General features: G+C 36.6%; 1 pseudogene; it reads left to right on the forward strand.

Moving 5' to 3' along the window:
• The first annotated feature begins 2163 nt into the window (after positions 1-2163).
• Positions 2164-4460, forward strand: LOC105722407 (melanoma inhibitory activity protein 2-like; annotated as a pseudogene).
• The last annotated feature ends 13857 nt before the right edge of the window (positions 4461-18317 follow it).

The following is an 18317-nucleotide window of genomic DNA, read 5'->3' on the forward strand; positions in this document are numbered from 1 at the left end:
ACCATTCCTTATGAAACTATTCCAAACAATAGAAAAAGAAGGAATCTTCCCTAACTCATGTTATGAGGCCAGCATCATCCTGATACCAAAACCTGGCAAAGACATAGCAAAAAAAGAAAATTTCAGGCCAATATCTCTGATAAACATCAATGCGAAAATCCTAAATAAAATACTTGCAAACCGAATCCAGCAGCATATCAAAAAGCTTACCCACCATGATGAAGTTGGTTTCATCCCTGGGATGCAAGGCTAGTTCAACATACACAACTCAATAAACATAATCCATCGCATAAACAGAACCAATGACAAAAACCACATGATTATCTCAATAGATGCAGAGAAGGCCTTTGACAAAAATCAACAGCGCTTCATGCTAAAAACTCTCAATAAAATAGGTATTGATGGAATGTTTCTCAAAATAATAAGAGCTATTTATGACAAATCCACAGCCGATATCATACTGAATGGGCAAAAGCTGAAAGCATTCCCTTTGAAAGCTGACACTAGACAAGGATGCCCTCTCTCACCACTACTATTCAACATAGTATTGGAAGTTCTGGCCAAGGCAATCAGGCAAGAGAAAAAAATAAAGCGTATTCAAATAGGAAGAGAAGAAGTCAAATTGTCTCTGTTTCCAGATGATATCACTGTATATTTAGAAAACCCCATTGTCTCAGCCCAAAACCTACTTAAGCTGATAAGCAACTTCAACAAGTCTTGGGATAGAAAATCAATGTGCAAAAATCACAAGCATCCCTATACACCAATAATAGACAAAATAGAGAGCCAAATCATGAGTGAACTCCCATTCACAATTGCTACAAAGAGTATAAAATGCCTAGGAATGCAACTAACAAGGAATGTGAAGGACCTCTTCAAGGAGAACTACAAACCACTGCTCAAGGAAATAAGAGAGGACACAAATAGATGGAAAAACATTCCATGATCATGGCTAGGAAGAATCAATATCGTGAAAATGGTCAGATTGCCCAAAGTAATTTATAGATTCAGTGCCATCCCCATCAAGTTACCATGGATTTTCCTCACAGAATTGGAAAAAACTACTTTAAATTTTATATGGAACCAAAACAAAGAGCCTGCATAGCCAAGACAATCCTAAGCAAAAAGAACAAAGCTGGAGGCATCATGCTACCTGACTTCAAACTATACTACAAGGCTACAGTAACAAAAGCAGCATGGTACTGGTACCAAAACAGATATGTAGACCAGTATAATAGAACAGAGGCCTCAATAATACAAACAGATGCTGGAGAGGATATGGAGAAATAGGAACACTTTTACACTGTTTAGTTCAACCATTGTGGAAGACAGTGTGGCAATTCCTCAAGGATCTAGAACCAGAAATACCATTTGACCTAGCAATATCATTACTAGGTATATACTCAAAGGATTATAAATCATTCTACTATAAAGATACATGCACACGTATGTTTATTGCAGCACTTTTCACAATAGCAAACACTTAGAAGCAGCTCAAATGCCCATCAAAGATAGATTGGATAAAGAAAATGCAGCACATATACTAGAATACTACGCAGTCATAAAAAAGGAAGACTCCATGTCCTTTGCAGGGCCATGGATGAAGCTAGAAGCCATCATTCTCAGCAAACTAACACAAGAACAGAAAGCAAAACACTTCATGTTCTCACTCATAAGTGGGAGCTGAACAATGAGAACACATGGACACAGGAAGGGGAACATCACACATCAGGGCCTGTTGGGGAGGTAGAAGGCTAAGGGAGGGCAGCATTAGGAGAAATACCTAATGTAGATGACAGGTTGATGGGTATAGCAAACCACCATGGCACGTGTATACCCATGTAACAAACCTGCACGTTCTGCACATTACCCCAGAACTTAAAATATAATTAAAAAAAATAAAACTGCCATTTTGGTCAGGCTCAGACCTGTGCTGCCTCAGGATGTAAAGTGTAACAAGGGGGCCCAGGTCTGCAGTGTGGGCCTGTGAGGCCTGTGGGTGCCTGTGTTCCCCAGCTCCCCCTGCAGCTGACTCCGCAGTGGTCCCCTCCAGTTGCCAGGTGCAGATTCAGGTTCCGGCCGAAGGCTGTGTGTTCTCCACCACTTATTGTTACCTTGACAGGCCAGGGTTACTGCAGTGACCACCATAGTAGCCTTGGCCCTATGGAGGAGCCTGGGGCTACCCCGCAGCCATACGTGTGGCTGGTCCTGGAGGAGCTATGCAGGTCTGTGGCAGCACTGCCTAAAAGTGAGACCAGATTCTAATCCCTATGGTTTTCCATGGGAATTGGTGATATATGCAGCTGTTCTTGAATTTTTTGCTGTTCTCTTTTTGTTTGAGGAGAAGTTTTAGGTCTGTTAGGAGTTGGCTTTATGTGGGAAGAGAGAAAGAGCTTGCTGTAGCACTTTCTGGACTAATTGAAGAAAAACGTAAACTATTTGAAAAAATCAGCCTTATTCAAAAAGAGTATGAAGGCTATGAAGTAGAGTCATCTTTAAAGAATGCCAGCTTTGAGAGGGAGGCAACAGAAACACGAAGTTTGGAGGCAGCCTGTGAAAAGCTGAACAGGTCCAATTCTGAATTTGAGGACGAAATACTCTGTCTAGAAAAAGAGGTAAAAGAAGAGAAATCTAAACATTCTAAACAAGATGAACTGATGGCGGATATTTCAAAAAGGACACAGTCTCTAGAAGATGAGTCAAAATCCCTCAAATTACAATTAGCTGAAGCCAAAATGACCTTCAAGATATTTCAAATGAATAAAGAATGACGGAAGACGGCAATAAAAGATGTTTTAAGTGAAAATTCTCAACTTCAGGAAAGCCAGAAACAGTTTTACAAGAAGCTGACGTGTGGAAAGAACAAATGAGTGAACTTAATAAACAGAAAATAACATTTGAAGACTCCAAAGTACATGGAGAACAAGTTCTAAATGAGGAAAATCACATCAAAACTCTGACTGAACATTTCCTAAGATGAAAGATTGGGCTGCCATGCTTGGAGAAGACATAACAGATGATGATAACTTGGAATTAGAAATGAACAGTGAATCAGAAATGGTGCGTACTTAGATAATCCTCCAAAAGGAGCTTTGGAGAAACTGATTAACGCTGCTAAGTTAAATGCTTCTTTAAAAACCTTAAAAGGAGAAAGAAACCAAATTTATATTCAGTTATCTGAAGTTGATAAAACAAAGGAAAAGCTTATACAGCATATTAAAAATCTTCAGACTGAACAAGCACCTTTGCAGCTAGAAAACACACATTTTGAAAGTGAGAATCAGAAGCTTCAACAGAAACTTAAAATAATGACTGAATTATATCAAGAAAATGAAATGAAACTCCACAGAAATTAACAGTAAAGGAAAATTACCCGTTAGAGAAAGAAGAGAAACTTTCTAAAGTAGAAAAAAGATCAGACATTCCACTGAAGAGCTGGAGACCTATAGAAAGCAAGCTGAAGATCTTGAAGAACTGGAGAGAAATATTCATTTTTATCAAGGGCAGATTATAGAAAAAAGCTCATGATAATTTGCTTGGCATCTCAGACTGCTGAAATGATTTAAGGAAAGAAAATGCTCACAACACACAAAAATTAACTGAAACAGAGTTTAAATTTGAACTTTTAGAAGAAGATCTTTATGTACTTGATGTTCCAAATACAGCATTTGGCAATGTTCCCTCACCATTGGGTCAGCCTTCATCTGAAACAAGAGCTTTTCTTTCTCCTCCAACTTTGTTGGAGGGTCCACTCAGACTCTCACCTTTGCTTCCAAGGGGAGGAGGAAGAAGCTCAAGATGCCCAGGGAATCCTCTGGACCATCAGATTACCAATGAAAGAGGAGAATCAAGCTGTGATAGGTTAACCCATTCTCACAGGGCTCCTTCTGACACTGGGTCCCTGTCACCTCTGTGGGAACAGGACCGTATAAATAGCAGTTATTTGTTTTCTCTGATTCACCAGACAATCATATCCTGATTCAGCTCTTCCTCCACAAAGGCAAGACAGATTTTATTCTAATTCTGGTAGACTCTCTGGACCAGCAGAACTCAGAAGTTTTAATATGCCTTCTTTGGATAAAATGGAAGGGTCAATGCCTTCCTAAATGGAATTCAGTAGAAATGATACCAAAGATGATCTTGGTAATTTAAATGTGCCTGCTTCATCTTTCCCCGCTGAAAATAAAGCAAATGCCCCTGGCTTTGTTCCTCCACCTCTTACTCCAATTAGAGGTCCATTGTTTCCAGTGGATGCAAAGGGTCCGTTCATGAGAAGAGGACCTCCTTTGCCCCCACCTCTTCCAGGAACCATGTTTGGAGCTTCTTAAGATTATTTTCCACCAAGGGATTTCCCAGGTCCACCATATGCTCCATTTGCAATGAGAAATGTCTATCCACTGAGGGGTTTTCCTCCTTACCTTCCCCCAAGACCTGGATTTTTCCCCACCCCCATATTCTGAAGGTAGAAGTGAGTTCCCTTCAATGTTGATTCCACCTTCAAATGAGCCTGTTACTGAACATCCAGAACCACAGCAAGAAACCTGGCAATATTTTTGGTCTCTTCAAAAGTAATTTTGACTGATCTCATTTTCAATTTAAGTAACTGCTGTTACTTAAGTGATTACATTTTTGCTCAAATTGAAGCTTAATGGATCTATAATTCTCAGGATGGTATTTTGTAAATAAAGATGATTTAAATATCGAAAAAACAGCTTTCTCATTATACTCTTAACTTTTTAGTTTATTGTCTTATTGTTACCTGTCTTTGTAATCTCAGTGGGTAGCACAATGCCCAGCACAAAATGACACTTAAAAAAACTCTTGTAGATGGAAAAAATAAACAATAATAGACCTAAAAGCCATGTTGTATGAATTCACCATGGCCATTTGCTGTATAAGAAAAAAAGTATGTTACCATTTTTAAATGTGTAAAAGAGACATTCCAGTTGATTACAGAAAATCATCTAGAAGAAGTGAATAGAAACTATAGGAGATATATTTTTGCTCGCTGTATAATTAGAACTTTTTCAAATGGGATGATTCCCATGAGGTGGGATGCTCAATTCAACAGAACTGTTCAAGCAGTCTGAATGCCTTTTTGTCACTGAATGAGGAATGGGAGGATGGATAAAGAATTTCTAAAATTCCTTCCAACTTTAAGATTCTTCCACTTTAAACTGAACATTTAATAAACAAATAAACCGACTTTCACAAAACATTGTTTTTAGGTAGAAAAACTATTGTCCAAGAAGAATGAAGACTAAAGCACCAAGAAGTTGGCTATTTTTAAAAAGGGACCCTTCTAATCTATCTGGAATTAAAATAAGGGCATAAACATACTTAGAAAAAGATAAACTGCAATTTCAAGCTGTCACTAAACTTCCATAAATCAGGTAAAATTCTTAGAGGAAGTGGATCAGAGAAAACAAATAACTGCTATTTATACCGACCTCTTACCCTAAGCCCTAAAAACTCATGCATAGATAATGACTAAGAAAATGAAAATAACAAATTAGATCAATTATATTAGAACTCTTTTACTGTCCAAGAATAGCCATCTCTTCCAATGAAGGAAAACTCAATAAATTACATTTAGAAAGAGCAACTCAATCACCCATGTAGCTTCTGGCTGCCACCAGAAAGATCAGAGGAAGTTATTATTAGAAACTTGGGAAAGGCACATTACAAACCACAGCAAAGGCCTTGGATATTTAAAAACTCAAATAGTTTCCATCTGTGTTTCAAGCCATAACCAAATTTGCCCAAACATTGGATATACTGGGGAGAAAGATAAATCAATATGCAAGATTAGTAAATAAGAGATACATGGAAATGGAGACCCCTAGCAAATGTAGTTGTAGGTGCTGAGAAATTAAAAGTGGGAGGTAAGAAGAATATTTTTACTAGAAAAAAATTGCAGTTTATCCCTTTCTAAGCTAAAATGTCTGCATTTTATACAGAAATTGAAGAATTTTCCTGGCAAATAAAGTAAAGGAGGAGCTAAAACTCAAGAAGGACAATTCAAATAAGCAAATTGTGGAAACATCCCCAATGGCCCATGGAACATTTGTCAGAGGCCTCCAGATGAGCCTGTATCTCTACTTACATGGGCTGGTTACCAAGACCCAGAAGCTCTCTTTCAGGAAAGTTTCTTCACTAAATGTCAAAATTCCCACCTTCTGAGAAGTGTCGAATTCTTGCAATTCACCAAAGAGTGCTTATTGCAAAGTCTATCACATAGTCTATTCTCAGGTAAGGTTTATAGACTAAATGAATGAACAAAATCATCTAAGGTAAATGGATGTCATCAGATCCCAGTGCCCTTTCCTCTTACACAAATTTAAAACCATTTAGATATAAATATTTTGGAATTAAACTTAGTGTTCTTTAGCACACTACAACTATGATACGGACCCTGGAATTATCTCCATAGCACATCTTTGAAAATTACTTTCTAGGCCAGGCACAGTGGTTGATGCCTATAATCCCAGCACTTTGGGAGGTCAAGGATGGATCACCTGAGATCAGGAGTTCGAGACCAGTCTGGCCAACATGGCGAAACCTCATCTCTACCCTAACAAATACAAAAATTAGCCGAGTGTGGTAGTATGCACCTATAATTCCAGCTACTCAGGAGGCTGAGGAGGGAGAATCACTTGAATCAGGGAGGTGGAGGTTGCAGTGACCCAAGATCGCACCACTGCACTCCAGCCTAGACAACAGAGTGAGAACTTGTCTCAAAAAAATAAAAAAACAGAAAAGAAAATTACTTTCTGATATAATTCAAAATAGAAGTCTTCCAAATGAAAAATTCTACTCTGTCTTCAAAATTATTCCCGAATTTTGTTAAAAATGCTGGTCTCAGCCTCCTAACAATTTCCCTTTAACTTGAGATCATGCTAGTGAACCTGTGCATCCGTGTTTTGTCAAATTATTTTTCCCTTGTCGAGATGATAAGTTTTCCTAATCTGTTCATATACTTTCACCTGGGCTCTTCCTAGGCTCAATAACAAGCCTAGGAAGAAATTTATGGCCAGATAAATGAAAAGGGCTTGTTATTGGATTAGTCTATGGCTGTAAATGTACCTTTCCTCTAACAAATATAACTGACCTTTACAGAATGTCTAATATTTTTATTAAATGAATAAATAGATTCCCAAACCCCAGCCCTCCCTGCAGTAGTAGCATATCACTAGATAGAACACTACCTTTTCATATACAGAGTCTCCTTTTTCTGCAATCACAAACACATGTATACAAGACAAGCTAGATAAAGGACATGGAATTCCTTTTAGGCTTACCAGCCTGGTTTCCATTATCTTCACACATATTTCCTTTAGGGCCTGACTGTTTTAAAATCTTTTGTTATGGGGTTTGGAGTGTATCTTGAAATATAAATATTTATGGTGAATAAAAGCAAAGTCAAGTTATACAATTTTGCAGCCAAAACTCCTCCCTGAACATTATAAGCTCATTTATTGCAAAAGAAGTTCTCCTTACTGAGAAGAAAGAAGCAAGACCATGAGGTATATCACTAAAATATCTAAGGATAAGCAGCCCAGCTCTGTATTATTCACAGCCAACTGTGGTGCTGCTCAGAGACACCTAACTCCCCATAGGCAGTTTGCCAATGCCCTTCTTACCTTACCTTTTTTAGAGTTCTATAAGCCCCAAAACTACAAGAGGATCTTAAGTTAGTTGAAGATAAAATGGAAACTGTGAGCAACTGAACTACAGCTGAACTCCAGAGCAGCAGCCCCTTCACTCTGTCCCACTCTAAGACATGCTTTAACCTCTGCCTTCAGCCACTGCCAAAGCCATTAAGTTAAACTTACACCATCCAGACAACCTTGCTCCCCAAGCAACTAGTCTGGACAACTGTGTCTTGTTCTGCCTCAGCAACCTCAGCTTCCAACATAACTCCTAACCATTAAACTGTTCCTCTAATATCTCTTCAGGGGCCAAGTCCAGGCTGCAAGGAACGTAAATCCATTCTACTAGAAAGAGTTGTATATAACAGAATGAAAACTGGCTCGAGGTCAAGAAAAAAAGAACAGAAAACAAAGGCTACAAAAGACAGAGTGATTACATTCATACATCATTTTTGCAGTTCTTTTCTGACTTTCCTCTCAAAATTGCAAAGAAGCATACTTTAAAACCATCCAAGTCCATGGTTCCCTTTATTCTTTCATTTAGAATCCTAGCTCCACATATTCAGAAACTATGACATGATCTTTAAATGGTAGATGAATACAGTATATATATGAGTATATATAAATATTTTTAATTCCAAACACATTTTAAGAGATCCCAGAGGCAAAAGACACACTGTATCACATTTATTAAGACAGAAAGAAAAGTCTTCATGATTGCATATGTCAAATAAGTTATTGACTTATGCTTAGCCAAAGCTAAAGACAAGCCAAGAAATACTGGGAAACTGCAGAGGATATTCCTCTTACCAAACAGATACAGATATAATCCTATCCAGATACAGAATGACACTTCAAATATGTAATTATGCTTGAAGAACTGAGAGAACAAAACACCCCAGGTACCTAAAAGAATTATCTATGCTTATTATCTGAATTTCCCATCGAATTCTTCCCTCTAATTCAATTTTTGCCCATCACCATTAAACTGTGACTCTGACCAGATAGGAACTCGGGGATAAATACCATGCCCTCCCTCTCTTTTCACCCTCTGATTTCCAGCCTATGTGTCCCACTGGCAAAGGAATCTGGCTAATGAGATGCAGAAAGGTTAACCTTCCAGAGCAAAGAAGGTAAAGGCGTGTGCAGAGTAGACTTTGTGGGCAAATAGAGAAGAGCTAACACATATCCCTGGCAATGCTTCACAGAACTATGGAGCTGATAAAATAAGATGAAGGTGTGAAGGTGTCCAGCACAATACCTGCCACACAGAAAGCACTCAGTATACATGAGTTTCCATTCCACCTAGCCTTGCAGGGCTTTAATGCCACCAAGAGTAAATTGAGGGAATGGAACTGACAGGAGGCTTTATGATTCCTTCAAAGTCTGATTTCTACAACTATGTCCCAACTCCTCTTATAAAATAAAAGCCTCATTTTGAGAAAGTTTATCCTTGTGGCTCATCAGGAGTCTTCATTTTGCTGTTTAAGAACATTTGAGAAACCATCCTCCAAAGATGGTTTTTCTCCAGACTTAAAGAAAGCATATGTTTATAAACCAAAAGTGAAAAATTAGGATTGTGGTAGATATCCAGATAATTCAGCAAAAATGTCCAAATAAAAAGTATTGCTCAAAAAAACTTTCCCCATTCCACGTAAGCCAGGCTTTCCCTTCACAATGTGCTGTAACTCTAATGCACTAATAAAAGCTAAATAACACTATGACTGAATCAGAATGACTCATCCTAAGTGCATGGACATGTATCTAGAATAGCATGATTACCTTTATTCTAGTCAAATAATTTGAGATCAGAAAACTAAAAAGGAGAGCAAGTTCAAATGCTCATGAGTAGGATGAAAAGCAGAAGACACAAAGAAAAAAGTTTTTATCCTTAGCTTTGAATGAGAGATTTTTTCCCAGTACAAATCAGATTTTTCTTCCTTTGTACTTTGCTCTTAAACTGTCCTGAATGGTCTTTTGAGACATGATGTTTGCTCTCATAGCTTACAATGTCAACCAAACGTACCTTTTTGCAAATGCTGTTCCTTCTGGAAAATGATCTCTCAACACCCCACTCCTGCCACTCCCCAAAATACCCACAAATCTAGCTGTCTTACTTCTTCGATGTAGGAGATCAATCAGAATGGTGGGAGAAATTTTAGAAAATGCAAACCTTCTTGGAAGGCTGGAAGGTCTTGCAAAAGCCTCAGAAGAAAGTTATGGCTGAAGGCAGCATAACCCTCTTACTTTGAGCTAATGCATAGAACAGATAATGAGGGAATGTAGAAGAATTTATCTAAGTAACTTGTTTACACATGTGGTACTAAGACCAACCTTTGAACTTTCATGGGCAGAACTGCTCTCTACTGGGAGTGGGGGCAGCTAGCAATATTAGTTACCCTCTAATGGTGTTTACTTGAGACCTTTGTTATTTAATTAGTACTAAATAAATGCAAAGCCCTCCGGCTTATGGGTGCCACTGCTGACTTTGGCAGAGGTCCCCTGGCTGCGCTGACTGCCAAGCCTGTGTCACCGTACATTTTTCATCTGATGCTTGGTCGAGTCTGCAGCAGACTCGACACTTCAAATCTCTGCATAAACATCATCAGATAGGTCTTTCCTGCTCACTTTATCCAAATAATAGCTCCACCCCATCACTCTCTTTCCCTCTGATCTTAATTTTTCCCTGAAGCATCTATTATCCATGACATATTATATATTTTTATTTATCTGTTTCTAACTAAATCCCCATGAAATCAGAGACTATGTCTGTTTAGTTCCTCATATTCTATACCAGTTTCAATAAATGATGGATATGCAAAAGGCATTTGTTCTTGGCTGAAGATAGGCAAGGGATACAAGGGACAAAGGATTCTGTACTTTGGGTTGCAGTATGCAAAGTATAACTACAAGACATGTGGTTTATTTTATTTTTAACACATTCACACCTAAATGTACATATCCAAATGTGTATTGTCCTGTTGAAGGTCTTCCACTTTGGTATCTATTCACTTACTCTCATTAAGTTGCCATTACTTAAAATTTGTCAGATCTCTATTTCATGATTGACATCATCTCAAATTATTTTGAGTAGCCTAAGTTGTAGCAAATACAGATGAATCTAATTTTCTTAAATAACCCCAAATCACTTAGAATAAGGGATGGCAAGTGAAGTGAATAACTAGATTGAGTGATATCAGTTGTGGTCAAATATTAAGGATGACTATAAGCTAGTAAGAGCTCAGTTATTCAGAAACTGGATCTAAAGACAATCACCCACACAAAATGAGTTACCAATGTTTTTTCACAGGGGCCAAATCATCACAATAAGTGCACCATCTTCAAGTCAGCACTCTGAGAGAAAACTGCCATTTTAATGCAAAAATTCTAATCATAACTTTAAAAATCAGCTCATTACCTCTGGTTTATAGATGAGTCTCAGATTTTTTTCTCTAAAGAGTTCAATGGGTATTTAAAATAAATAGTTTACACAAATTTAAAATGTACATCCTCACACTGTGTTTTCAATTTATAAGATATTATTTTCCTTCTTAAAAGCCTAAAGCCATGTCAGGGGACTCAAGATTAGGTACTATCATGAGAACTATCAGAGGAGAACGTGTCCAATAAAATTATATTTGTGTTTATAGAAATTCACAGTTTACACAGGAACTTATAAAATGAACAAAAAGGAAGTTTTCCTGAACCAGTAAGGTTTCTGGAAACTATTGGCCCTTGTTATGAACCAAGCCAAAATGAGGCATTTCAGCTAGTCATAAATACACATTATGTTTACCACAAATCTGAGACAAAGCCTTGAATAGCTTAAAACTTGAAAAGTACATTAGGTAATATACATAAAATTCTTGGCTTGGTTATTAAATACATCATGGAAACATGTATATCCAGTAATGTTTCTAGGTAGTAGACTTATGGGATTAAGAGATCACCTGGTCTTTCTTCCTCAAATTTACCACCAAACATAAACAATTTATGGTAGACATGCCCCTTGAAGATATCTCTCTTCAAAAAGATGCTTTAAAAAACAGACCTGTTGAATTTTGAGGTAGGCCAGATAATGCCCCACCAAACATATCAGATTGTAATCTGCAGAATTTGTAAATGTGATCTTTTAAGTGTTAACTTAAACAAGAAGGAGACCATTAACCAGAGGCTCTCTCTATACTTTGAGTTTCTACATAATGAGCTATAACCTAACTCAGTAGTAAACAAACCAAAATCTAATTTCAGAGTATATTTTGTAACAAATAGCCACTTTATCCAATCACAAAGAGCCAAACTTCAGCCAATCACATGTAGCCAACTAATCAGACCATATTCCTTAAGGCAAATGCCTCATCACACCATTCCCAAATAAGGCAAACATCTAGCTAAGGCCAATCGGTGATTTCTCCACTTTTGTCTCATGTTCAGCCTATAAAAGTTTGCTGCTCAGATAGATGGGTGGAGCTCTCTGAACCTCAGCCGATTCTGAGAAGTGCCCAACTGATGAATCATTCTTTGCTCAAATAAGCTGTATTAAATTTGTCTGAAGATGTTCTTTTAACATAAAGAAAAAGGGGTTTTGCAGTTGTGGTTATGTTGAGGATCATATGGTAAGATTATCTAGGTGGGCCTTAAATGCAATCACATGTATCCTTACAAGAGTGAGTAGAGAGAGCTTAAACAAAGAGACACATAGAAGGGAAAGAGGCAATATGACCAAGGAAGCAAAGACTAGAGTGATACAGCTACAAGCCAAGGAATGCTGGCAGTCATCAGAAGATGGAAAAGGCATGTAACAGATTTTCATCCAGAGCCTCTGAAGGGAGTATGGCTCTATCAACACTTTAATTTCAGCCCAGTAAAACTGATTCTGAACTGCTGGCTTCCAAAACAGTGAGAGAATAAGTCTCTGCTGGTTTAAGCCACCTAGTTTATAATAATTTATTATTTGAGCTTTAGGAAATTAGTGTAGATTTCTTCCATTGACCCCCTTCCTCATTTTTTCTTTTCCTTAAAAGAAAAAGTTTTATTGAGATGTAATTCACATATCACTTAGTTCACTCATAAAATGTGTAAGTCAATAGTTTTTAGTGTATTTCCAGAATCATGCAACCATTATCACAATCAATTTTAGAGCATTTCATCACCTCGAAAAGAAACTCCATACTCATTCACCATTTCTCCACAACCCCCAGGACTAGGCAATCACTAATCTACTTTCCACAGAGTCACGTATTCTGAACATTTGCTCTAAATGCAATAATACAATATGTGGTTTTGTGACTGGCTTCTTTTACCTAGCACAATTTTTTTCCAGGTTTATCCATGTTGTAGCATGTATAAGTGCTTCATTCTTTTTTATTGCCAAATAATAGTCTATTGTGTGAGTATACCAGACTGTGTTCATACATTCATCAATTGATGGACTTTGTGTTGTCGTTTTTTGGCTACTATGAATAATGCTAATATAAATAACATTCATGTAAATGTTTTTGTGTGAACGTATGTTTTTATTCCTCTTCAGAATGTACATGGAGAAGATTGCTGATTAACATTTTTTGGAACTGCCAAACTGTTTTCCAAAGTGACTGTACTATTTTACATTCCCATCAACAGTATATGAGAATCTTATTTCTCTAGATTCTCACCAACACTTATTATGATGTGTCATTTTTCATTATAACTACCTACTAAATATGTATTATGGTTTTTATTTGGATTTCCCTGCTGGCTAATCATGTTGACCATCTTTTCATGAGCTAATTGGCTTTTTTCTGTCTTTGGAGAAATGTCTATTCAGATTCTTTGCCTATTTTTATTTGAATTATTGGTCTTTATATTATTGAGTTGTAAGAATTCTTTATATATTCTACATCCAAGTCCCTTATCAGATATATAGTTTGCAAATATCTCTTCTCTTTCTGTGGGTCACCATTCCACTTCTTTGAAGAACGAAAGCTTTTAATTATGATGAAGTTGAATTTATTTTCTTCTAAGAGTTTTATAGCTCTTATATTTAGGTTTACTATTTACTTTGAGTTAATTTTTGCGTGTGGTGTAAGGCATTGAATATGAAAAGACAAGCAATAGACTGGGAAACAATATTTCCAAATTGAATTTCTAAAAAAAAAGAAAAACTTGTATCTAGAATATACAAAAAACTCACAAAACTCAGGTGTAAGAAAATAATCTAAGTTTTAAAAATAGCAAAAAAAAAAAATTTAAACAGAAACTTCACCAAAGAAGAAATAGGGATGGAAAATATGAATATGAAAACATGTTCACCATCATTGATCACTGGGGAAATGTAAAAAATGGCTGCAATAAGTATCATTATTTACTTATTATAATAGCTAGAATTTTAAAAATCTGGCAATACCAACTGTTGGCAAGAATAAGAAACAAGAACAATATTGCCATTAGGAATGCAAGATGGTAGAGCCAGTTTGGGGAAGAGTTTGATATGTTCTTATAAATTGAAATGCACACTTACCATATGTCCAAGCAGTCTCACTCCTAAATATTTATCCTGAAATGAAAACCTGTGTTCACATACATGAATTTTTATACATTCACATACATGAATTGCTATAATTGCCAAAACTTGGAAGTAACCAAATGTCTCAATTGGAAACAAATTATTGACACACACAATGGCATGGATGAATCTCAAATGCATTTTGTTAAGTGAAATAAGCCAGATTCAAAAGGGTATATACTGCATGATTCTACTTATATGATATTCAGGAAAAGGCACAATGAGAGGGACGGAGAACAGATAAGTGGTTGCCAAGAGTTAAGGTTGAGGGGGTCAGCATGAGAGAATTTCAGGGAAGGATGATCAAACTGTTTTAAATCCTGTAGTTACACAATTTTATGCATTTGTCAAAACTCACAGAACTGTAACCACACCCAAAAGTGAATTTTGCTGTATATAAATAAAAAACAAATCTTAAAAAGTGTGGGAGGCAAAGATTTGTGAAAATGTTTCATAACACAAGGGATCAGCAGCAGCCCTGAATTTTCTTTTGTAAATCCAGTAACCTATGGATCTCTTCAGTTTAGCTCTTTATTATTTTTATGTTGCTTTAAAAAAACTAGTTAATAACAAGGTTATAGCTCTAGTTTTCATTTCATCTATGAAGACAGAGAGGTTGACAAGGCATTGTGAAAAGCATGTGTTCTTTTGCTTTCTCTCAAACAAAGCCTGATGTGACAAAGCAATTTCCAGAGTAATGATACTTTTTAATCAACATAAAACAAATAACTGGATAAAAATATATCGTTAGATGATGCAGAATGTGTGCATGACAGGACTAAACGAGGCCTCTAGCCAGATGATTAGCCACAACTAAAAATTCATTATTTTTTTTGTAAGAGCAAACTCAGTTTCTCACTTTTGTGCTCATCTTCCCCAGTGAAAAATAGGAACTTAAAGGCCTTTCTCTAGCTGTCATTTGTTATTGAAAATACAATGAAGACAGAAGTAGCCATCCAAAATGTCTAGTGGTAAAGAGGCCCCACCACCACCTTGTCTGAGCATTGAATGTGTATGTGGGTGGTTTTTTAGAGTGGAGGATAATTAAAGATGAATAGTTAATGAGTTGAGTACCACTCTGTTTATCTCTAAGAAATTGCAAATGACCCTAGCATTGGAGACAAACTTAGAAACTATTTAATTCAGCTCCTTAAGAGATGAAAAAAAAAATGGCTCAGTAAGTGATCAGAAAACTGGATTGTGGCAAAGCCAAAACTGAAACCCCAATGTTCTGACTCCTGATACTCAGGGCCAGCTCCAGGGGCATGTGACCTGTGAAATCTCACAGGGCCTGGTGCTCAGAAGGGCCCCACTCTTGGTTTAATGCTCTGCTGTTCCTGTCTTGAAATTCTTGGTAATGTTTGAAAAAAGGACCCCATATTTTCATTTTGTACTGGTCCTGCAAATTACACAGCTGATTCTGACTCAACCATCTCAAAGACTGTTTCATAGAAAGAAAACTTCATACTCCAGAAGACAAATCCAAGAGATAGGGAAATTAAAAACAAACAAAACAGGAAAAATTTATAGAAGAAAAAATACTTCTTGTCCATCCAAAAGAATATCCATCACCATGGGACTGAAAAATGGCTTCATGGGAAATAATACAGATAGAACCCCAACAAGTTTCTCTAGAGACCAGGCCAAGCTCCTAATAAACCACTAGTAAGCGCGATTGAGTGGGAAGAGGACGGGATATATCCAATTTAGTTGTACAATTTACCTGAACATCCTCTGACCAAAAAGGCCTTAATAGATCTGATTTGTCTTCTCATATAGGAATCACACTATACATCTCATCATATAGGAAAAAATAATCTCTAGATAGGAAGCCCTCAGGAGGTGTTTATATACTGAAATATATGCAGACTTGCCATTGGGGAATTTGGAGATATCTAATTGTTAGAAATGTTACACTAGGCAATAATACCAATGAGGACATTAGGGAAACCCAATCTTTTTGTCCACTAGTGGTGCATTTGACGGGAGGTGGAGATTCCCTGATCATTAATTCCCTTCTTTCAACAAAAATTATATTTTTAGCAAAGCAATATTGAGAAAGATTAAAAAGACCAATCCAACTCTAGGTTTTATCACTCACAGTGTTATGACTGCCATGTTATATAAGCCCTCTCAGATTCTATTACTTTATCTGAAAAATAAGGACCATAAACCTACCTTAATTTGTTAGCTTGCAAGGACTTATTTTCCCCAAAGTTTGTTCCACAGAAGATAAGTTCTGGAGTATAACAATGTAATCTGTGAGTCAAACAAGTTTAGAAAAACAATGGGTGATACGGTTTGGCTGTGTCCCCACCCAAATCATATCACATACCACAAAAAAAAAAAGATTACTAAATTTGATTGTATTGAAAACAGCATAAAAACAGGTACAAGGTGGGAGAAGATATTAGCAACAGAGGACTTTTTATATTTAGGAACTCCAAATCAATAAAAAAGAGAAACACTCCCTAACAGAACAGAAAAATGGGCAAGAGGCTTGAACAGGAAAATCATGAAAGGGGAAATCCAAATGATCCATAAATATATATGAATGTGTTCAATCTCATTTCTAATCAGACAAATACAAGTTAAAGTCAGAATGAGATTCCTACTTTACTCCAAACTAATTAGGAAATTAGAAAGTCTGAAAATACCATGTGTTGGGTAAGAAAATTCGGCAAATGGAAACTCTGGTACTGTGCTGCTAAGAGTGCAGATTGATAGAAACACAATGGAAAAGGAAATTGATATTATTTGCTATAATTTAGTGTTTGCATATCCTATGATTCATAAAGTCTACCTCTGGGTACATTCCCTTGAGAAATTCTTACATATTTATGTCAAGATACATACACAAGAACATTCCTAGATCTCTTGTCCCTAGCCATCAAAAACTGGAAGTTTGGAAGCAACAAACTGTCCATCAACAGTAGGATGAATACATTTTGGAAGGTACCTCCAATGTAGTATTACACAACAATAAAAATGAATGAGCAAAACTACTTAGAACAAGATATTTGGCTTTTAAAAACAAACTATTCAGTGAAATGAGAAAAGATGGCAAGATAAGTATAATATAAATCCATTTCATAATGTTCAAAAATGAGCACTATTCACTAGAATAGTGTTTAGCAACGCTTTTCAGACTACTTACTTTTTGAACTATTTACTTATAAGCACATAGGAAGTATTTTTAAAAAATTTATACACAAGGGAAAGATAGAGACCTATTCAAACATTTATTCTTCATTCATACATTTTATAGGAAAGGAGAATGGTGAGGTAGTTATTTTTAGTCTAGATATACAAGGAATGAAAGTTTGGCTAAAGATATTAATAGTAGATTTTTGACTGATAGTCAACTGAGAGCAAAACTGATGAGTGAGTAATTAATTTCCAAAACAAATCTAAATCTCATTAAAGTTCATTGGAAAATGTTCAGACACTTTACTAGGAATGCTAATCTTCTCCCAAAAAGTGGTTGTAAATTAAATTACAGAGAAGAGTTCTATTCCAGACCAGGCTTGGGCAACTTTTACAGGATGTAGTGCACAAAACTAAAAAGAAAACTGAGGAAATAATTGCCATAAAACTCAAGACAGTGGTTATCTGGAAGACAGAGTGAGGTGATGGGGCTTGGAAAGAGACACACAGGGTTTCCTGAGCACCGTCCATGTTTTCTCACATAGTTATACATGTGGCTTTATTTTATTTATTCATTAAACTGTACATTTATTTTGAGATACTTTCTATGTATGTGTTATATTTCTTGATTTGAAAGGTAATAAAGGGTAGATGAAAATCTGAGGCACAGAGTGATTAAGTGATTTATATTTTTCACACTTGCATGACATACGTTACATGAGTGTAAAATTTACAGGGTGGAACCCTAGGATATAGCCAGCTTTTCTAGTATTTCAAGAAGCCTCACATTCTTCCCCACCCCACAGTGAGTGCTTCCTCCTCTCTTCTCACAGAACTCATTGTTTAGACCTCTTACTGGCAATTGACTATGAACTACCTCAGAACCATTCCTATACTGTTATTGAATCTTTCTCATGTATATCCTTTGTCTTCCAGCTCACAGCTTGGCTCAGAGTATCCTCCTGATATGCATT

The sequence above is a fragment of the Aotus nancymaae genome, unplaced genomic scaffold (assembly GCF_030222135.1).
Source record: "Aotus nancymaae isolate 86718 unplaced genomic scaffold, 86718_ANA_hifiasm-v0.15.2.pri h1tg000014l, whole genome shotgun sequence".
Taxonomy (NCBI): Eukaryota; Metazoa; Chordata; class Mammalia; order Primates; family Aotidae; genus Aotus; species Aotus nancymaae.